Source organism: Psammomys obesus, unplaced genomic scaffold, assembly GCF_907164565.1.
Source record: "Psammomys obesus unplaced genomic scaffold, mPsaObe1.curated_primary_1811, whole genome shotgun sequence".
NCBI lineage: Eukaryota > Metazoa > Chordata > Mammalia > Rodentia > Muridae > Psammomys > Psammomys obesus.
The window spans coordinates 2,406,961-2,430,842 of NW_026585894.1; positions in this window are offsets into that span (position 1 = coordinate 2,406,961).

Below are 23,882 nucleotides of genomic sequence, written 5' to 3' on the forward strand. Positions count from 1 at the left end.
CAACATAACCCCTCCTGGCAGAGGGAAAGGACAGAAAGGCAGCACACAGGACAGGTGGACACCGAGTCCTGCTGCCACAGTTCCACAGAGCTGACTGTCAGCCTTCCCTCGCACTTACCGCAGCAGGACCAAAGCGGAGAGTAGAGAGCAAGGGGAACCCCTGTGCACTCCAACTGGTCCTGCAAGGGAGTGAGTGAGCCTTCTAGGGAGAGTTTGCCCCAGACCCAGGGCCTCTCCACACAAGCAACCAGACGAGATCCCTGCTACCCACACCCCTAGTGTGGGCATCATAGGGATTCTTGGGATAGCGACCCCAACGCTGAAGCCTTTGCCTCGTGGGTCCACAATTGTAACCCAGGTAAACAAACCCTGGATCCCAGACAGAACTGCATACTAGTTTGGCCTGTAGGCCACTGCAATAGTCAGAGAATCCTTGCATGCACAATGCGCCTGCTAAAAGCACATGTGAATAGCGCCATTTTCACATTCCTTACTTAGGCAAAACTGAAACCACAGTGCACACTCCCAAACCAGTGAGCCTCTCTCACCTTCTTGAAAAAACAGTCCAGAAAACAGAAAGAGACAATCATAGCACGAACTACAAACTCGAGGAACAAACAGTGAGGGTTATAAATAACCACATGGCTACAGGCAGACATAAGAACACACCCAACAAAAATCAGGACATAATGACCTCACCAGCAACCCCACAAAACAATGGACACTTCAGTTCAATAGATATACAAGAAAACCACCTCAAAACTATGTTTCTCCAGCTATTAAAGGCCCATAAAGATGAAATGAACAAAGCCCTCAGAGAAATAGCCAAAGAAATCAAGACAAACCAAGAGGAAATAAAGCTCTTAGAGAAATGACCAAGAAAATTGAGGCAAACAAAGAGGAAATGAACAAAGCCCTCAAAGAAATGTCCACACAAATGAAGGCAAATAAAGAAGAAATAAAAAAAGCTCTCATAGAAATACAGGCAAATACAGCCAGAGAAGTAGAGGCACAATTAGTGTTATATAGAGGAAACACACAAAAACACAGAAGCCGTCATTAAAAAGCAGGTCTCCACATTCAAACAGATGAAGGAAATGGTGCAAGACATGAAAACAGAATTAGAATCAATAAAGAAAACACAAATAGAGAAAAACTTGGAGCCGGAGAACATAGAGAAAAGATCAGGAACTACAAAGGTAAGCATCACCAACAGAATACAAGAGATGGAAGAAAGAATCTCAGGGGCCGAAGATACACTTGCAGAAATTGACATGTCTCTCAAAGAAAACATAAAATCAGAAAAGTTCCAAACACAAAACATCCAAGAAATCAAGGAAACCATGAAAAGAAAAAATCTAAGAATAATAGGAGTAGAAGAGAAAGAAGACATCAGGCTCAAAGGTCCGGAAAATATTTTCAAGAAAATTATAGGAGAAAATTTTCCCAACTTAAAGAAAGAGATGCCATAAACATACGAGAGGCCTACAGAACACTAAGGAGACTAGAGAAGAAAAGAAATTCTTCATGTAACATCATAGTCAAAACACTGAACCTACAGAACAAAGAAAAAATTCTAAAAGCAGCAAGGGAAAAAAGGCCAAGTAACATATGAAGGTAGACCTATCAGAATCACACCAGATTTTTCAAAGGAAACTATGAAAGCCAGAAGGGACTGGACAGAAATCATGCAGTCCTTAAGGGACCACAGATTCCAACCCAGAACACTATACCCAGCAAAACTTTCAATCAACATAGACAGAGAATTCAAAATATTCCATGAAAAAACAAATTTAAACAGTATCTACATAATAACCCAGCTCTACAGAAGTTATAAGAAGGGAAACTCCAAACCAAAAAAAAAAAAAAAAACAAAAAACAAAAAACAACAACTATGCCTAAGGAAACAGAGGAAATAGATAACTACAAAAAAAAAAAAAAGAATACAAGCAATGAAACTCAGCGATACCACCAACCCCACATCAAAAGTAAGTAGCAATTGTTGGTCACTAGTATCTATCAACATCAACTGACTCAACTCCCCCATAAAAAGAAACAGACTAACAGAATGATTGTGGAAACAGGATCCAACCTTCTGTTGCATCCAAGAAACACACCTATGTAACAAAGATAAACACTACCTCAGAGTAAAGGGCTGTAAAAATGTTTTTCAAGCAAATGGTTCCAGCCATCCTAATATCTAATAAAATAGAATTTCAACCCAAGTTAGTCAAAAAAGATAAGGACGGCCACTATATTCTCATCAAAGGAAAAATCCACCAAGAGGACATCACAATTTTGAATATCTATGCCCCAAATACAAGAGCACCTACATTCGTAAATGAAACAATATTAAAGCTTAAATCACACATTGATCCTAATACCTTAATAGTGGGAGACTTCAACACTCCACTCTCACCAAGGGACAGATCAACTAGACAGAAAACAAATAGGGAAATAAAAGCACTCACAGAGTCCCTAAATTAAATGGACCTAATAGACGTCTACAGATCTTTCCACCCAAACTCAAAAGAGTATACTTTCTTTTCAGCACCGCATGGAACCTTCTCCAAAATAGACCATATAGTTGGTCATAAATCAAGCCTCAACAGATACAAAGAGATTGAAATAATCCCTTGTATTCTATCTGACCACCATGGACTAAAGCTGGACCTCAACAACATCAGAAATAACAAAAAGCCGACACGCACATGGAAACTGAACAACTTGCTGCTCAATGACAGCTTGGTTAAGGAAGAAATAAAGAAAGACATTAAAGACTTCCTAGAATTCAATGAAAATGAAGGCACAACATACCCAAATTTATGGGACACATTAAAAGCAATGCTCAGATGAAAATTTATAGTACTAAGTGCCTGCAAGAAGAAATTTGTAACATCACATACAAGTAACTTAATGGCCCAACTGAAAACATTAGAAAAAAAAAGAAGCAGATACACCCAAGAGGAGCAGAAGGCTGGAAATAATCAAATTCAGAGCTGAAATCAATCAATTAGAAACAAATAAAACTATTCAAAGAATCAATGAAACAAAAAGCTGGTTCTTTGAGAAAATCAACAAGATAGACAAACCCTTAGCCAAGCTAACTAAAAAGCAGAGAGAATCTATCCAAATCAGCAAAATCAGAAATGAAAAGGGTGACATAACTGCAGACACTGAAGAAATTCAAACAATCATTAGGTCATACTACAAAAGTCTATATGCCATAAAATTTAAAAACCTAAATGAAATGGACAATTTTCTTGATATATTCGATCTTCCAACATTAAGTCAAGATCAGGTAGAAAGACTGCATAGCCCTATATCCCCCAAGGAAATTGAGGCAGTCATAAACAGTGTCCCCTCCAAAAAAGCCCTGGACCAGATGGTTTCAGCGCAGAATTCTACCAGACCTTCAAAGAAGTTTTAACAGCAATTCTCCTCAAACTATTCCACAAAATAGAAACAGAAGGAACATTACCAAACTCATTCTATGAAGCCACAGTCACCTTGATACCTAAACCACACAAAGACCCAACAAAAAAAGAGAACTTCAGACCTATCTCTCTTATTGACGCAAAAATACTCAATAAAATACTTGCAAATAGAATCCAAGAACACATCAAAGATATCATCCACCATGACCAAGCAGGCTTCATCCAAGGCATGCAAGGGTCATTTAACATACGGAAAAATTAAAAAAAAAAAACAAGCTAAACTCACTTTGGACAGAGTGCAGGGAGTCTTATGGATGAAGGGGGACATAGAAGGACCTGGAGGGGACAGGAGCCACACAAGGATACCAACAAAGCCAAAAGAAAAACAGACTGGGTCCAGGAGAAACTGCAGAGACTAATGCATCAACCAAAGACCATGCATAGAGAAGACATAGACTCCCTGCTCAGCTGTAGCACCTATGGGCTACAGTCTCCCTGTAGGTCCCCTAGTAAGAGGAGAAGAGACCTCAGTTACCTGCCACTTGATCCCATCTCCCTGGTGAGATGACCTAGCTAGCATGCAGGGGAAGAGGATACAAGCAATCCTGATGGGACCTGCTAGGCTAGGGTAAGAGAGTAGGGGAGGAGGACTTCTCCTATTAGTGGACTAGAGGAAAGGGATAGGGGAAGAAGTGGGAGGGAGAATGGGACCAAGAGATGAGGGAGGGGGTTACAGTTAGGATACAAAGTGAATAAATTGAGAAGAAGCAGGGCAAATAGAAGGAGGATAAGAGATGTGTAAAGATGCAATCTCTCAGCTTCCTGTTTCTGTATCCATGCCTGACACTTGGGGCCATAACTCTTTCACATGATTCACTCTGTTTGTTTGTTTATTTCTTTCTTTGTTTCAAGACACTGTTTTGATCTTTGGCCTTAGCTGTCCTGGACTCCCTTTGTAGACAAGGCTGGCCTTGACCTCACAGATCTGCCTGCCTCTGCTTCCACAAGTGCTGGGATTACAAGCATGTGCCATGGTGCCTGGATGCATGATTAAGTCTTAGATTCTGGAGTCATAGCTAAAGTAAACTCTTTTGCTCTAAACTGATTTGGTCTTAGTATTTTAGTCCAGCAACAGAAATGTGACTAGTGCATATGGTATACATTTAAGATATGTAAAATATTGTTTGAATATGTCTATGTTGTGAAATGAATTAATCACTAATTCACATACCCATACCTACACATAGGTTTCAGCATATTTTTATATGGTAAAAACACATGAGTTCTTTTTTCTTTTAATTTTTATTAATTACATTTTATTCACTTTGTATCCCCCCTGTAGTTCCCTCCATCTTCCCCTCCCAATCCCATCCTCACTCCCACTTCACCACCCATGCCCCTCCCCAAGTCCACTGATAGGGGAGGCCTTCCTCTCTTTCCTTCTGATTGTAGTCTATCAGGAGTGGCTGCATTGTCTTCCTCTGTGTCCTGGTAAAAAAATTAAAATTTAAAAAAAGAAAAAAATAATAAAACTAATGATGAAAAAAGTCTTTTCAGTTTTTTTAAATTTTATTTCTTTAACTTTTATTAATTACTCTTTATTCACTTTGTATACTCCCATAAACCCCTTCCTCCTCCCCTCCTAATCCCACCTTCATTTTCCCTTCTTCACGCATGCCTCTCCCCAAGTCCACTGATAGGGGAGGTCCTCCTCTCCTTCCTTCTGATCCTAGTCTATCAGATGTAATCAGGAGTGGCTGCATTGTCATCTTCTGTGGCCTGGTAAGGCTGCTCCCCCCTCAGGGGGAGGTGATCAAAGAGCAGGCCAATCAGATTATGTCAGAGGCAGTCCCTCTTCCCGTTACTATGGAACCAACTTGGACACTTGAATTGCCATGGGCTACATCTGTGCAGGAATTCTAGGTTACCTACATGCATGGTATTTGGTTGGAGTATGAGTCTCTGGAAAGATCCCTGTGTTCAAATTTTTTGTTTCTGTTGTTCTCCTTGTCCTCTCCAGATCTTACTATTTCTCACTTCTTTCATAAGATTTCATGAACTCTGCCCAACAATTGGCCATAAGTCTCTCTATCTGCTTTGATAGTCTGCAGGACAGAGCATTTCAGAGGCCCTCTGTGGCAGGTTCCTAACTTGTTTCCTGTTTTCTTCTTCTTCTGATGTCCACCCTCTTTGCCTTTCAAGTTGGGGATTAAGCATTTTAGTCAGAGTCCTCCCTCTTGATTAGTTTCTTTAGGTGTACAGATGTTAATAGGTTTATCCTATGTTATATGTCTATATGAGTGAGTATATACCGTGTATGTCTTTCTGCTTTCGAGATAGCTCACTCAGGATGATCCTTTCCAGTTCTCACCACTTGCCTGCAAATTTCATGATTTCCTTATTTTTCGTTGCTGAGTAATATTCCATTGTGTAGATATACCACAATTTCTGTATCCATTCTTCAGTTGAGGAGCATCTGGGTTGTTTCCAGATTCTGGCTGTTACAAATAAAGCTGCTACAAACATGGCTGAGGAAATGTCCTTACTGTGTACTTGAGCATCTTTTGGATATATGCCTAGGAGTGGTACGGCAGGATCTTGAGGAAGAGCTCTTGCTTGTTGTCTGAGAAAGTTCCAGATTGATTTCCAGAATGGTTGTACAAGTTTACATTCCCACCAGCAGTAGAGGGGGGTTCCCTTTTCTCCACAACCTCTCCAGCATGTGTTGTCACTTGAGTTTTTCATCTTGGCCATTCTGATTTTTTTTTATTTGAAAATAAAAAAAAGACAGGAGCAAAAATACATAGATATAAAGCCAGATGGGACAATGAAATATAGAACTATTAACTTTTGTTTGAAACTTTGAATAAATGCTCCTATGAACAACAACAACAAAAAAAAACACATGAGTTCTATGTTAGCACAAATTTCATGTATGACATGCATTATTATCTATCATTACCAAGTTGTACTGTTACCACAGTTAATCTGTGTTGTTCAGGAAACATTCCCTATTTTATACTCTGTTTTCTAAAATTATCTCCTTTCCTTCTACAAGTTAAATAGTTTAGGATTACATTTATGGGTGTTTTCATGATATATCTCTCTTTGTATGTCTAGCTTATTTCTCTTACCCGAGTACAAAATGGACATGAAAATCCTCATAGATGTCAGAATTTTCTTTTTAAGTGAGTGAATACTATATCTCTGTTCATATAGCACATTTTCTTTGTTCATTTATTAGTTAATGAATATTTAACCTGTTTCTATAGCTTGTTTATGGTTAAAAAAACCTGCAATGAATGTAGAAATCCAGATTCTTCTTTTTTTTTCTTTTTAATTAAACTAAATTTTTATTTTTTATATTAGTTACAGTTAATTTACTTTGTATCCCAGAGGTAGACCCCTCCTTCATTCTTTCCCAACCCCACTCTCCCTCCCTTATCTCCTCCCTGCCCCTCTCTAAGTCTACTGATAGGGGAGGTCCTCTTCCCCTTCCATCTGACCCTAGCTTATCAGGTCTCTTAAGGACTGGCTGCAATGTTCTTCTCTGTGGCCTAGGAAGGCTAACCCTTCCTTGGGGGGGAGGTCAAAGAGCCAGCCACTGAGATCATGTCAGAAACTGTTCCTGTTCCCCTTACTTGGGTACCCACTTTGATACTGAGCTGCCATGGGCTACATCCTAGCAGGGGTTCTAGGTTATATCCATGCATGGTCCTTGGTTAGAGAAACAGGACAGGAGACTCCAAGGGCCTCTGAAAGACTCTACCTAGCAGTGTATCAAAGCAGATGCTGAGATTCATAGCCAAAGCTTGGGAAGAGTGCTGGGAATCATATGAGAGAAGGGGGAGTTAATATGACCTGGAGAGGACAGGAGCTCCACAAGGACCAAATATATCTGGGCACAGGGGTCTTTTCTGAGACTGTTTCATCCATATTCTTATTAAGTGCAGTGATTTTAGTTCTTTTGCATGTATGCCTTGAAATGTGATTAAAATATACAAAGAATCTCATTTAATACTTTCTTATAGAAAAGATATTAAGTACCATTAATCCTCAAGAAAATGTATACCAAAACTACAATGGAATATCACCTTACTCCATAAGATGGCTCCTACCAAAAAGACAACAGATAACAATATTAGTGAGGAGTTAGAAAAAGCTTATCCAACAGCTGGTAGGAATATGTGGTGATGTAGTAATTATGTGAGGCACTATGGATTTTACTTAGAAAACTAAAGATAAAACTACTATATGACACATACATAAATTTAAATAAAAAGATATTCTAAAATACCAATGATGTCTTTCAATGCCTTTCCATATTTCCTTTACTCTTTGTCTTTGAAACTTCAAAGAACAACTTATAAGATTTTTCTCTTTCCACTCAGTAGGTCCAGGAGATTGAACTCAGTGTATCAGACTTGATAGCAAGTATCCTTAAACACTAGGCCTTATCACTAGACCCTGTTAACCATATTTCCCAGGAAAGAAAGCTGAAAGCAAAGGAATAACCAAAGAGAATCTACCTTTGCTACTTTTTGACTCCAAAGTAAAAGACAGTGAGTGAGCTTGTGTTCCAAGAACACATCAAATACATCATCCACCATAATCAAGGTGACTTCATCTCAGGGACATAGGGATATTTCAACATATGAAAATCCACCAATGTAATTCACCATATAAACAATCGCAAAAAAAAAAAAAATCAAATGATCATCTCCTTAGATACCGAAAAAGCCTTTGACAAAATCCAGCATCCATTCATAATGAAAGTATTGGAGAATCAGGGATAAGGCCCATAGCTGAACATAATAAAGGCTAGATACAGCAAGCCAATTACTGACATAAAATTAAATGGAGAGAAACTCATAGCAATTCCAGGAAAATCAGGGACAAGACAAGGTTGTCCACTTTATACCTCTTCAGTAGAGTACAATAAGACAACCAAAGAAGATCAAAGGCATACAAATCGGGAAGGAAGAAGCCAAAATACGGCTATTTGTAGATGATATGATACTGTATAATAAGCAACCTCAAAAATTCCACCAGAGAACTCCTACAGCTGATAAACACCTTCAGCAAAGTGACTGGATAGAATATTAATTAAAAAAATCAGTAGCCCTCTTGTACATGAACAATAAATGGGCTGAGATAGAAATGAGAAAAACTACACACTTCACATAGCCACAAATAGTACAAAGTATCTTGGTGTAACTCTAACAAAGCAAGTGAAAGACCTATATGACAAGAACTTCAAGATATCAGAATTTGGAAAGATGTCCTGTGCTTTTGGATCAGTAAGGCTGAACATAATAAAAATGGCTATCTTACCAAAAGCAATGTACAGATTCAATGCAATCCCCTTCAAAATACCAATTCAGTTCTTAACAGACCTTGAAAGAACAATTCTAAACTTCATATGGAAAAGCAAAACAAACAAACAGAATAGCTAAAACAATCCTGCACATTAAAAAAACCTTGGTGGTACATTCATCCATAACTTCAAGCTATACTACAGAGCAATAGTACTAAAAACGGCATGATACTTACATAGAAACAGACTGGTGGTTCAGTGGAATCTAATCGAAGACTCAGAAATATGCCCTCATACATATGGTTACTTTGTTTTTGACAAAAGATCCAAAATCATATGATGAAAAAAAGACAGGATCTTCAACAAATGTTAGTGGTCTAAATTGATATCTACATGTAGAAAAATGCAAATAGATCCATATTTGTCTTCCTGAACAAAACTCAAATCCAACTGGATCAAAGACCTCCATATAACACCAGATACAGTAAATTTATTAGAAGAGAAAGTGGGGCTGAGCCTCGAGCTCACAACTTCATGAACCAACAGCTCAGGCTCTCAGATCAACAATTAATAAATGGTACCTCTTATAACTAAAAAGCTTCTGTAAGGCAAAGGACACTGTCAATAGAGCAAAAAGACAATCTACAGATTGGAAAAAGATCTTCACCAATCCTACATCTGATAAAGGGCTAGCATCCAAACTGTATAATGAACTCAAGAAATCAAACACCAATAAACCAAATAACCGAATTATAAAATGGAGCACAGAACTAAACAGAGAATTCTCAACAGAGGAATCTTGAATGGTTGAGAAGCACTCAAAGAAATGCTCAACTTCTGGGGGACAAGATGGCAGGGCCAGAACACTGTGTCTGAAAAGCAGGACAACATTTTCCTTACAGTGAAAAAGAGACTGATCTCTGGGCCTTAAAACAACAGCATTCATGTTTCCCAGGTGAGAGGAAATGCCCACAGCATGAAATCACTCGGGTCCATGCTCAGGACACCCAGCAAGAACCCGGAAGAGATCCCGGGTATCGCAGGCACTAGGTTGCCAGACCAGAGCCAAACGCCTGCATGTCCTGATCACCTTCCCAGGCTGATCGGTGGGCACAAAAAAAAACCACCAGAGACTGGGAGTCCCAGTCGCGAGAAAACCCCACAGGGAAGGAAGGAAACAGTACAGACTTGGGTCACCCAGTCTTTCCCAGGAAAAAAGTCTCGAACACCTGCAGGTACTAGCCGCAATCACTAAACTGGGCTACACCCGCAAGCATAGACAGTTGCTGCACGCCCAGCTCTCCTGCACAGCCTGAGCTGTGCGACCCAGGGCACGAGAGACTGGGAGCCACTGTCCAGAGAAATCCTCACAGGAAAGGAAGCAAAGGGGACTGACTTAGGCCACCCAGTATATCCCTGGCAAAGGGCCCACAGACCAGCTTAACTCAGGGACCTGCTGGTTGCCAGATAGCCTGCTGTTACCAGGAGAGCAGTACCCACCAACCACAGATTACAGCTTCGGTACTGGAGCACAAAGATCCAACCTCAATCCTACAGAAGCCCGGAATCTCCAAGATCAACCCCCAGATACTGCTCAAAGGGGAAACCAGTTATCCCTAACAAAACTGACCAAGCCACAGTACACAAAGATAACAGCAGGAGCTCACTAAATTTACAGCAAGAAACCCAGAAGCAGGGCAGCTGTCTTCAGGACTTCTCTGGGTAAGAGGAGAGCCCTCTTGACTAACAAGGACCAGAGTTACCACTCAGGTCTCTAGGCCTGAGGTGAGCAGTGGCAACTCCTGAAAAACACCGGCCATCCAGTGACTATACCCAAAAAGCTGAGAAGGCTTCCTTCAGGAAAAACCATCTTCCTGCTAAGGAGATTCTCTCCACCACTAGAAACTAACTCCAAACACTTAAGATAGCCCAGTGGGTAGAGACCAGCATAAAAACTCAATCAACAAAAGACAGAGCAATATGGCATCTCCAGAACCCAGTTATCCAGGGACAAGTAGCCCTGGACACCCCAGCATAACTGAAATTCAAGATGACCTAACATCTATGCTCTTGAAAAGAATAACAAAGGAAAATAAAATAAAATGCATAAAGACCTAGAGGAAGATGAACTCAAACACATTATGGCCATATGGAAAGAAATAGAGGAAGATAAAAACAAACACATTATGGACATCTGTAAAGAAATAGAGGAAGTTTCAGCCAAACAGTTTGTGGCCATTGGAGAAGAAATGCTTAAATCACTGTAAAAAATAAAAGAAACAGAGGATTGTTCAAACAAACAGCTGAAGGAATTGAAGGAAAATACAGTCAGACAGGTGAAGGAAAACAACAAAACGGCTCAAGAGCTGAAGATAGAATTGAAAAAATTAATAAAAAACACAAATGGAGGAAATTGTGGAGAGAAAGAACTTAGGGAAGAAAACAGGAACTACAGAGGTAAACATAACCAATAGACTAAAAGAGATGGAAAAAAGAATCTCAGGGGTAGAAGATACAATGAAAGAAATTGAAGTATCTGTTAAAGAAAATGTTAAATATAAAAAATTCCTGACACGGACTGTCTAAGAAATCCAAGACAACATAAAAAGACAAAACCTAAGAGTAATAGGAATAGAGGAAAAAGAAGATTCCCTGCTCCAAGGCCCAGAAAATATTTTCAACAAAATCATTGAAGAAAATTTCACCAACATAAAGGAGAGATCAATAAGAATACAAGAGGCCTACAGAACACTCAATAAATTAGACCATAAAAGAAAATTCTCCCACCACATAATAATCAAAAGAGTTAGTATACAGAACAAAGAAAAAATACTAAAAGCTGCAATACTAAAAAGACAAGTAACATATAATGGCAAACCCATTAGAATCACACCTGACTTTTCAAGAGAGACTATGAAAGCCAGAAGGGCCTAGACAGATATCACACAGACCCTAAAGAGAACACAGATGTCAGTCCAGGCTACTATACTCAGCAAAACTCTCAGTCCTCATAGATGGAGAAAAAAAAAGATATTCAATGGCAAAAGCAAATTTCAACAATACCTACACACAAATCCAGCGTTACAGAAGACAGTAGAAGGGAAAATACAACTCAATAAAATTAGCTACTTTCAAGAAAACACAGGAAATAATTAACCTCACTACAATAAAACAAAAAGCAGGCAAGCACACAACCTTATAACCACAGCCAACATCAAAATCAAAGGATCTAACAGCCACTGGTCATTAATCTCCTCAACATCAATGGACCCAATTCTCCAATAAAAAAAAAAAACAGACTAACAGAAGGGATGCATGAACAAAACCCAGCAATCTGTTGCAAACAAGAAACACACCTAAGTCACAAAGATAGACATTACCTGAGGGTAAAGGGTTGGAAGACGGCTTTCCAAGCAAATGGACCCAAAAAGCAAGCAGAAGTAGCCATTCTAATATCTGATAAAATAGACTTTCAACCAAAATTAATCAAAAGAGATGGGGAATTACACTTCATACACGTCAAGGGAAAATTCCACCAGGAAGACATCACAACCCTGAACATCTATGCCCCAAATACAAGGGCACACACATTTGTAAAAAAAACATTGATAAAACTTAAACCACTATAGATCCCCACACATTAATAGTGGGAGACTTCAACACCCCACTCTCAACAAAGGACAGGTCAACAAAACAGAAATTAAACAAAGAAACAATGTCTCTAACAGAGGTCATGAATCAAATGGACCTAAAAGACATTTCCAGAAACTTACACCCAAACACAAAAGAATTTACCTTCTTCTCAGCACCTCATGGAACCTTCTCCAAAATAGACCGTATAGTTGGTCACAAAGCAAGCTTCAACAGATGAAAGAAAATTGAAATAATGCCTTGTATCCTGTCTGATCACCATGGAATAAACCTGGACCTCAACAACAACAGAAATAGCAAAAAGCCTACACACACATGGAAACTGAACAACTTGCTACTAAATGACTGCTGGGTTAGGGAAGAAATAATGAAAGAAATTAAAGTCTTCCAAGAACTCAATGAAAAGGATGACACAACATACCCAGACTAGTGTGACACAATGAAAGCAGTGCTAAGAGGAAAGTTCATAGCACTAAGTGCCTTCAAGAAGAAATTCGAGACAACTCATTCAAGCAACTAAATGGGTCACTTAAAAACCCTAGAAAAAGAAGCAGACACACCAAAACTAGTAGACTGCTGGAAATAATCACACTCAGGGCTAAAATCAATCAATTAGAAACAAAGAAAACAATTCAAAGAATCAATGAAACCAAGAGCAGGTTCTTTGAGAAAATCAACTAGTTAGACAAACCCTTAGCCAACCTAACAAAAAGGCAGAGAGACACCACCCAAATTAACAAAATAAGGATTGAAAAGGGGGACATAATGACGGACACTGAGGAAATCCAAATAATCATTAGGACTTACTTCAAAAGTATATATGCCACAAAATTTGAAAATCTAAATGAAATGGACAATTTTCTTGATTGATTCGACTTACCAAAGCTGAATCAGGACGAGGTAAATCAATTAAATTGTCCCATATCCCCCAAGGAAATAGAAGTGGTCATCGAAAGTCTCCCATCCAAAAAAAGCCGAGGACCACATGGTTTCAGCTCAGAATTCTACCAGATCTTCAAAGAAGAGCTAACTCCAATACTCTTCAAACTCTTCCACAAAATAGAAACAGAAGGAATACTACCAAACTCATTCTATGAAGCCACAGTCACCTTGGTACTTAAACCTCACAAATACCCAACAAAGAGAATTTCAGGCCCATCTCCCTTATGAATATAGATGCAGAAATACTCAACAAAATACTTGCAAACAGAATACAAGAACACATCAAAGATATCATCCACTGTGACCAGGTAGGCTTTATCCCAGGTATGCAGGGGTGGTTCAATATATGGAAATCCATCAATGTGATCCACCATATTAACAAATTGAAAGAAAAAAAACACATGATAATCTCCCTAGATGCTGAAAAAGCATTTGACAAAGTCCAACATCCATTCATGTTTAAAGTATTGGAGAGATCAGGGATACAAGGCACATATCTAAACATAGTAAAGGCAATATACAGCAAGCCTATAGCCAACATCAAACTGAATGGAGAGAAACTTAAAGCAATCCCACTGAAATCAGGGACAAGGCAAGGCTGCCACTCTTTCCATATCTCTTCAACACAGTTCTGGAAGGCCTTGCTAGAGAAATAAGACAGTTGAAGGAGATCAAGGGGATACAAATTGGAAAGGAAGAAGTCAAATTATCACTATTTGCAGATGATATGATAGTATACGTGAGTGACCCCAAAAACTCCACAAAGGGAACTCCTACAGCTGATAAACACCTTCAGCAAAGTGGCTGGATACAAAATTAACTCAAAAAAAAATCAGTAGCCCTCCTGTATACAAAAGACAAGAGCTGAGGAAGAAATTAGGGAAACATTACCCTTCAAAATGGCCACAAATGACATAAAGTAACTTGGTGTAACCCTACCCAAGTAAGTCGAAGACTTGTATGAAAAAATTTCAAGTCTCTGAAGAAAGAATTATAAGAAGTTATCATGAGATGGAAAGATCTCCCATGCTTATGGCTTGGCAGGATTAGCATAGTAAAAATGGATATTTTACCAAAAGCAATCTACAGATTCAATGCAATTCCCATCAAATTACAAACACAATTCTTTACTGACCTGGAAAGAAAAATTCTCAACTTCACATGGAATAAGAAGAAACACAGAATTGCTAAAACAATCCTCTACGATAAAAGATTTTCTGGAGGTATCCCCATCCCTGATCTTAAGGTGTACTATAGAAGCACAGGTATAAAAACTGCATGGTAGTGGCAGAGAAACAGAAAACTGAACAGAATACCCAGAAATATACCTACACACTTATGGACACCTGTTCTTTGACAAAGATGCCAAAACCATACAATGGAAAAAAGATAGCATCTTCAACAAATGGTGCTGCTCTAACTGGATGTCTACATGTAGAAAAATGCAAATAGATCCATACTTATCACACTGCACAAAACTAAAGTCCAAGTGGATCAAAGACCTCAACATAAAACCAGACACATTAAATTGATTAGAAGAAAAAGTGAGGAACACCCTAGAACTCACTGGTACTGGAGACAACTTCCTGAACAGAACACCAACAGCACAGGCTCTAAGAGCAACAATCAATAAATGGGACCTCATCAAACTGAAAAGCTTCTGTAAAGCAAAGGACACCGTCATCAAAACAAAACGACTACCTACAGGTTGGGAAAGAATCTTCAACAGCCCCTTATCTGACAGAAGGCTAATATCCAGTATATATAAAGAACTAAAGAAACTGAAAAGCGGCAAACCAAGTAATCCAATTAAAAATGGGAACAGAGCTAAACAGAGAATTCTCTGTAGAGGAATATTGAATGGCAGAGAAACACTTAAAGAAATGCTCAACCTCATTAGCCATCAGGGAAATGCAAATCAAAATGACCGTGAGATTTCAACTTACACCAATTAGAATGGCCAAGATGAAAAACTCATGTGACAACACATGCTGGAGAGGTTGTGGAGAAAGGGGAACCCTCCTCTACTGCTGGTGGGAATGTAAACTTGTACAAGCACTCTGAAAATCAATCTGGTGCTTTCTCAGACAACTAGGACTAGTGCTTCCTCAAGATCCCGCCATACTACTCCTAGGCATATATCCAAAAGAGGCTCAAGTACACAATAATGACATTTGCTCTACCATGTTTGTAGCAGCTTTATTTGTAATAGCCAGAAGCTGGAAACAGCCCAGATGCCCCTCAACTGAAGAATGGATGCAGAAATTGTGGTATATCGACACAATGGAGTATTACTCAGCAATGAAAAATAAGGAAATCATGAAATTCTCAGGTAAATGGTAGGACCTGGAAAGGATCATTCTGAGTGAGCTGTCCCAGAAGCAGAAAGACATAGACGGTATATCCTCACTCATATAGACATAAAATATAGAATATACTTACTAAAATATTTACATCTAACGAAACTAATCAAGAGAGAGGACCTTACTAAAATGATCAATCCACATCCCAAAAGGCAAAGAGGATGGACATCAGAAGAAGAAAACAGGAAACAACTTAGAAACCTGCTGCAGAGGGCCTTTGAAAATCTCTACCCTGCAGACTATCAAAGTAGATACTGAGACTTATGGCCAACTGTTAGGCAGAGTACATTGAATCTTATATAAAAAGTGGATAATAGTAAGATCTGGAGAGGAAAGGTACCCCACAAGGCGAGCAACAGAACCAGAAAATTTGAACCCAGGGATCTTCTCAGAGACTGATATTCCAACCAAGTCCAGGCTTAGAAATAACCTAGAACCCCTGAACAGATGCAAACCATGGCAGTTTAGTGTCCAAGTGGGTTACATACTAATGGGAAAAGGGACTGCCTCTGACATAATCTTATTGGCCTGCGCTTTGATCACCTCCCCCTGAGGGGGGGAGTAGCCTTACCAGGCCACAGAAGATGACAATGCAGCCACTCCTGATGTGATCGGATAGACTAAGATCAGAAGGAAGGAGAGGAGGACCTCCCTTATCAGTGGACTTGGGGATTGGCTTTCTCGAGAAGAGGGAGTGGGGAGGGGAGTGTGGTCCCGAGAAGCGTGGAGGGAGGGGCTTATGGGGGGATACAAAGTGAATAAAGTGTAATTAATAAAATTAAATTAAATTTAAAAAAGAAATGCTCAACTTCCTTAGTCATCGAAAATACAAATTAAAAAGACTCTGAGATTCCATCTCATACCAATTAGAATTTCTTTTTGTTTAAACAAAATTCAGATTTTATTTAAAAATAAACTATTTATTGTATAGTTTAAACTATACAATTATTATAAACTATTATTGTAAGCTATTATGTATATTTTATAAACTATACAAAGTTGATTATATTCACAAAAAACAACAGCAATATTTTCTGTTTTATTTTTAGATAAACCACAAAACTTTTACTTTTGTAGGTTTGGCTTATAAATCAAGATAAGACAGTAGACATAATCAAGTAAAAAGACAGACAATCCACTGCCTGTATGGATAGCCTCTAGGTCTGTGTTCACCATGAAGCAGAAGTGAATTTACCTGCAAAAAAGACTATGAAAATGTGGGCTCAACAAATAAGTGTAAACAGCAACACCCAAATGTGGAGAACAGTGCCACAACTTGTTACTCAGAGGTTTTTCCATCCTGACAGAATCTACATGAAAGCTGCTTGCTGAGCTCACAAATGTCTCTTGCAATTCCTGTGTCTGTCCATTACATACCTGGATTTTGTTCTTTTGTTCCTACAGTGCTGAGGCATGGGCCTAGGGCTTTCACATGCTAGGCAAGAGGATCACCACAGTACCACAGTCCTTTTTTTTTTTTTTTTTTTTGGAAACGAGGTCTCACTATGTGGCCAAAAATGGCCTGAAACTTTCGGTTCTCATGCCCCTACCCTCTAAGTTCTGTTACCACAGATTTTCAACAACTATAACTACTACATGTGAAAGGTCAATGGTGTACTTCATTGTAACACATTATAAAATACATTTCTGTCAGAAAATTTATTTTCCAACTAACAACTAGATCCACAATGATAAAGTTAAATCCAAAGTGACTTTTAACTGAAAACAACTCGAGAGTGCCATCAGCACAGAAGCATTTTGGAACTCCCAATGCCAACTTCTGGCAGAACAGACAGGTATTGAAAGCATGAGAGTTCAAACAGGGGCTATTTAAATATGTGGATTACAAATAGCTAATGAAGTGTTCAATTGGAGGTCTATCAGCAAGGTACGTAATGGTTAACTGACCTACTGTACCTTACAGCTTTTCTTCCAAACAGGAAATATAAGACAACAGACATTTTTAAAATCTTTTAAGTATTTTCAATGGTTTCTGAATTATTTGTATAAAGCTCTGATTTATTTGTATAGTCTTACGTATGTTTCCACCATTAAATCCATATCACATTTCAGACAAGATTTATGTTAAGCAAAGCCAGATTACTTGACCTCTGGTCTGTCAAAGTGTTCTACAAGTATGCTTTGAGACACTTTGGTCCATATTCAACTTAAAAAAATTAAATTCTTTATTAATTACACTTTATTTACTTTGTATCCCCCCTGTGGTTCCCTCCCTCCTCCCGTCCCAAACCCTCCCTTCCTCCACCCACTGCATGCATGTCCCTCCCCAAGTCCACTGATAGGGAAGGTCTTCTTTTCCTTCCTTCTGATCCTAGTCAATTAGGTCTCATCAGGAGTGGCTGCATTGTTTTCTTCTGTGGCCTGGTATTGCTACTTCCCCCTCAGGGGGAGGTAATTTAAGAGCAGGCCAATCAGTTCATGTCAGAGACAATCCCTGTTCCTATTACAATGGAACCCACTTGGATATTGAACTGCCATGGGCTACATCTGTGCATGGGTCTTAGGTTATTTCCATGCATGATCCTTGGTTGGAGTATCCTCAGACAATTAGGAATAGTGCTTCCTCAAGATCCAGCTATACCACTCCTAGGCATATATCTAAAAGAAGCTCAAGTATACAGCAAGGACATTTGCTCAACCTTGTTTGTAGCAGCCTTATTTGTAGCAGCCTTATTTGTAATAGCCAGAAGCTGGAAACAGCCCAGATGCCCCTCAGTGGAGGAATGGATAGAAAAATTGTGTTACATCTGCACAATGGTATATTACTCAGCATTTTCAACATTCAGCACAAGGAGAATTCATCAAGGCATACACATTATGAAAAAGTTGATGTCAGGAAGTTGGAGGACTTCATAAATGCTGGATGGGAGCTCGATATCTTTCCCTCTGTGTTTCTATTTGATCCTCCATCAGTGAAGCTAGGCTGAAAGTGTGCCAGGATTGGATAGATCACTTTTGTACATGTCAGCATGATGCTCTTCTATTGTGTTAAATTTAAGCTGCCCCACCACTGAGGGTACTAGAGATAGGCATTTCAGAGCTTTGAGGTGCTGTTCAGAAAATATATCTTTAAGCTCCTGAATAATGTGCTTCACTGTTGAAACGCAGAAGGTGTCTTTATAATAACTCTCAATGGTTAGCTGAGATTCCAGGTTACCTTGCTGGGAACTTCCCTTAGGAGTTTCATCTGAATGTCAAGTTTGGTTGCTAAATCTGTGGCTTCCTCAAACCAAAACTCATGATAAATTTCACTATTTTCCATCACCTTGTTAAATAAATGCAGTATTGTAGTCAAGTTGGAGATTCTTCCCAAAGACCCTTGTAAAAGATAACACATTTTTAAGAACAAGAATGGTAACAATAAAATCAAAATCTGTCACTGCACTATAGAGTACAAATGCTCATCCAGCTATATAGTTATTCCACCTAATATTTGTGTTGCTATTTATACCATCTAAACATAAAACAGGTGTTTGTAGGAGATCCACTAATATCTCAAAGGCATAGTGTCCAATGGGAGTGGTAAATTTCCTTCATTTCTTTATCCTGTTCTTCACTGTTTTGAAAAAGAACAGGAATTGCATTGTTGAGTTATAAAAGCAGCTGTGGTGACCTATGTAAAATAGAACAGACTTCTTCAATCAATGGATATACCCATCACCGGGACTGACTTTGCAAACTATGCATTTAAAGCACAGGAGGTTCATAGTGTACAGACAGCCTGGGGATATTTTTCTAAAAATCTTGAAGCAACAAATATCATTTTGGAAAAAAATCCACTGGAAACAATGTAAGCTTGATCATGACAATACTTCATATTCAATCCCCATTTCAATTCAATTTCTTAGTTATTGTAGTGTGAAATTTCTCAGCCAAAAATCTCTGCATCACCTTCATAAGGCAGGAAGCCCACAAACTCTTCTCTCAAGCTATGAGTTTCTTTGACAAACCTAACCAGCATGGGCAGGTGCTCTTCTCCTGCTATGTCTACCACACCATCTGTGATAATGGAAAAGAAGTGAGAGTCTCTCACTTCCCTGAGTGTCTCCTCTCAAATGCAGCTCTTGCAGACCTCCAGCATCTGATTCTGTTGAGTTTTAGAGCAGAATAACATGTTGACTGCCTTGGTCTCAAAGTGCTTCCTCAGTAACTCTTCTCCAGAACTGATGCAGCACTCCAGGAGTGCCTGGAATTTATCTGGAGCAAAGAGGCCTTCTGAGATCTCATTGGCTTTATGCCCATCAAAGGGTATGTTCTGTTTTCCCATGAGAACCAGAATCTCAAATAATGATTTGAGGTACTCTTTTTTCTCCTTTTCTTCAAGGGTTAAAGGCAACACAATTCCATCCTGCTGGTTTCCCCTTTCTGCACTGGGGTTCTGAGCACTGCTAAGTTCCTGCTATTGTTCAGAAGTTTCCTCAGTCTTTTTTCTGTTTCAGTGTCTTGATTTCATTTTTACTCAGTTCTTTTATTTGTTTTCTGTGTCAGCTATGTGGATTGTTCAAGTGACTAGTAAGATCAAATATTGTTGGTATTGCATTATCTCAAAGAACTGTCCCATAAAGGACTAGTTTTACAGATCATGGAGGTCTCAAATTGTTTGGCATATAGTTAATAATGCTTATTTAGTTCATCAGGTGTTTTATATTCTAAGTCTGCTCTCCTCCAATTCTTAACCCACTTCTGGCATATGGTCAGGTCCCATGAGAACCTGAAAAACGCCAGGTCTGACTGCATGCACTTCCATGTGCAGTTAGGGGCAGCACATAAGTTCAGCCTGGTTGCTAGGCCTCTGGCCAGTCCAGCCCTCCTGTCCCTGCATCATCAAGGCAGTGGCCACTCCACGGGGTCGGGGAGGGTACAATCAGACTTTCTAAGATCAAAATTTCAAGCAACAGCACATGCTGGTAAGGGTGTGGAGAGAGGGGAAAATTCCTCCATTATTGGTGAGAGTGTAAACTTGTACAACCTCTTTAGAAATCAATCTGGTGTTTTCTCAGAAAATTAGGAATAACTTTACCTCAGCACCCAGCAATACCTCTTCTGGATATATACCCAAATGTTTTTCCTCCATACAACAAAAACACTTGCTCAACTATGTTCATAGAAGTTTTGTTCATAATAACCAGAATCTGGAAACAACCTACATGTCCCTCAACAGAAGAATGGATAAAGAAACACTAACCCAATTGCACAATGGAATACTACTCAGCTATTGAAATCAATGAAAACATGAAATTTGCAGGCAAATGGATGGAATTAGAAAAGATAATCCTGAGTGAGGTAAGCCAGACCCAGAAAGATGCACATTGTATGTTCTCACTTATAAGTGGAGTTTAGCCACATAGTACAAGATAAGCATACTATAAGGTACAGACACAAAGAAGATAAGTAATAAAAAAGACCCAAATAAAGATTACTTTGAAGGGGAGATAAAATAGACAGAGATAGTGGTTGAAGAAGGGAGCAAGGTGGAAGAGAGTGTGTAGGGAGTTAAGAGGTTGGAAATCAGACATGGGGAGAGCAAGGGTGAGAAGACAGAAGGCCTGTAAAGAGAAACTGAGGGTGGGGACATCTCTGTGACAAGCTGGAGACCTATGTCAGGGTAGGCTCCTGGGAGGATGTGAGTGGGATTCAAGCAGACACTCCTAATAGCAGAGGCCATAGAAACTGGAGAGGATATCCTCTAACTAGACTAGTATCCTAGCAGAGGGAGGGGAACACCAACCCACTTACAAAAATTTCAACCCCAAATTTACCCTGCCTCAAGATGTGCAGGGATAAAGATAGATCAGGTAGAGCAGAGACTGAGGGAATGCCCAACCAGTGCCTGGCCCAACCAAAGACCCACCCTATAGGAGAATGCCAACCCCTGACATTATGAATGATACTTTGTAAAGCTTGCAGACAGAAGTCTGTCAGAGTTGTCCTCTGAGAGGCTCTACCTAGCAGTACCTCAAAACTAATGCTGAGACTCACAACCAAACATTGGTCAACGTCTAGGGAGTCTTTGAGAATGGTGGGAAGAAAAAGAAAAGGACCCTGAAGTGACAAGAGCTCCACAAGAAAAACAAGATAGCCAACTAACCAGGGCCCAGAGTAGATTGCTGAGAATGAAGCATCAACCAAGACCATGCATGAACTAGAACTAGCCCCCACCCCTACAAAATGTAGCACATGGACAGCGGTCCTCTAGTAAGGGAAGTGAGAAATGAATTAGGGAGGGACTCACTTGCCAGATTTTAGATCAGTCCCCTGGTGGGATGCCTTGATAGATCACAGGGTAGAGGGCATGCTCAGTCCTGATTTAACTTGATGAGCGGAGGTGTATGAGAAAGAGAGCTACCTTTCCTGAGGAAAAGGGGAGGGGAGGGGAGTACAGGAGGGAAGAGTATACAAGGATGTTAACTGAATAAAATAAATGAGAAAAAAAATTTAAAAAATAAAACTGGGCTTGTGCAGTTTTATACTATTACAGCCTGTACTACTACAGCCTTATGTTAGGTATTGATAGTGATAAATACATCACTTGCAAATTAAGGTCACATTCTGAAAGACTGGAGACAAGGACCTCAGCATATCTTGATAGGAAAGTCACAATTCACCTGCAATAGAGTGTAATTACGATGATTTGGTAACCAAAATCCTAAATGCAGCCTGTTAAAACATCCATCATCATGTGTTCTATTGGTGATTCTAAATTAGGCTTAATTTTCAGACCCTACGTACTCTAGGGACAGTCAGGAATGTATGGGGATACTTTTGTTTTCTAACCTATAAGGCGTTGTCTCTATTAATTTTGATTGTCAGTCAATACTGATAAGATTTAGAATCACTATAGACAAACACCTCTGAGTATGTGTATGAGGAAATGTCTTGAGTAGGTTAATTATGGTGTGAAGACCCACCGTAAATGTGGGCAGCATCATTCTATACCCTGTAGTCAACTTAGACTTTATTGGAGAGGAGATAAAAAGAGAAAGGGATCTGAGCACCAGCATTCAACTCTCTGATTCCAGGTGCAATGTAAGCAGCTGCTTAGTGCTCTTGGTGTCATACCTCAACCCCCTATACCTAACTTCCCATGACTTTATGGACCTTATCTGCTAAATGAGCCAAGACAATCTCTTCCTTCCTTTTGTTGTCTTTCTCAGGCTTTTTATTGTAGCAACAAGAAAAGTTACTGACACAGGTTTGCTATTGCCATTTAATGGTAAAGAACAAGACATGCTGCTGAACATCCTACAGGGCATGGAACCCTGAAACAAAGAATCATTCTGACCACAATGTCTATCATGTCCACAATCAAACATCTTCTGCCTTCTACACTCTCCCATAGGAAGAATGTCTCTCTCAATCCAACCTACTCCCAAAGAACATTCTCTTTCTCCTTCTAAGGGACAGAGCCCTTCGACTTTGAGCCTGACTTACAACCTTCCCTTTCAGACTTCCCTATTCAAGGCAAGGTGTTCAGATTGATGACTTCAGAGTTCTCTCTCTCTCTCTCTCTCTCTCTCTCTCTCTCTCTCTCTCTCTCTGTTACTGCTTGGTTCCTGCCTGCCTACTGAACCAAAAGATGAATTTACAGGGTTACTGGCCCATCTGAATCTAATCATGAACTTCTGCAGCAGCAGGGAAATTGGCAAATGTTCAATAGCAGTTGTTGGTAAGAGGCACAGCAGTGGCCAGACCCAATGATATCAATGAATGTGCAGTCAACTTTGTCCCATTTCTCCTACATGGTCAGATTTGCAACCAGGACAAAGGTCTCGGCTGTGCATAGGTTCTGAGAACAAGGGATGCAAAGTTCCATTGTCATTCTTTGTTGATTACTTTGGGTGACTGATTGGGATCATTTTTTAATTTAAATTGTTATTATTAATATGTTAGATTAATATGATCCAGGAGGTGCAATGGGAGAGTGTGAATTTACATGACAGTAGTATATAAAGCAGAATATTTCCACAAGTAAACTGGTTTCTATATTGATTAGACTCTGGCTTGCAAACCATAATAAAGAGTTGTCCAGATTGCTGAATTACAATAATTAATTAGTGATTAGATAATATTCAGAAACTACTAAATCCTTACTAATTTAAACCCTTCATTCAAATGTCCTTTCTATCTGCCTATAGCCTTGTTTTTGTCTTC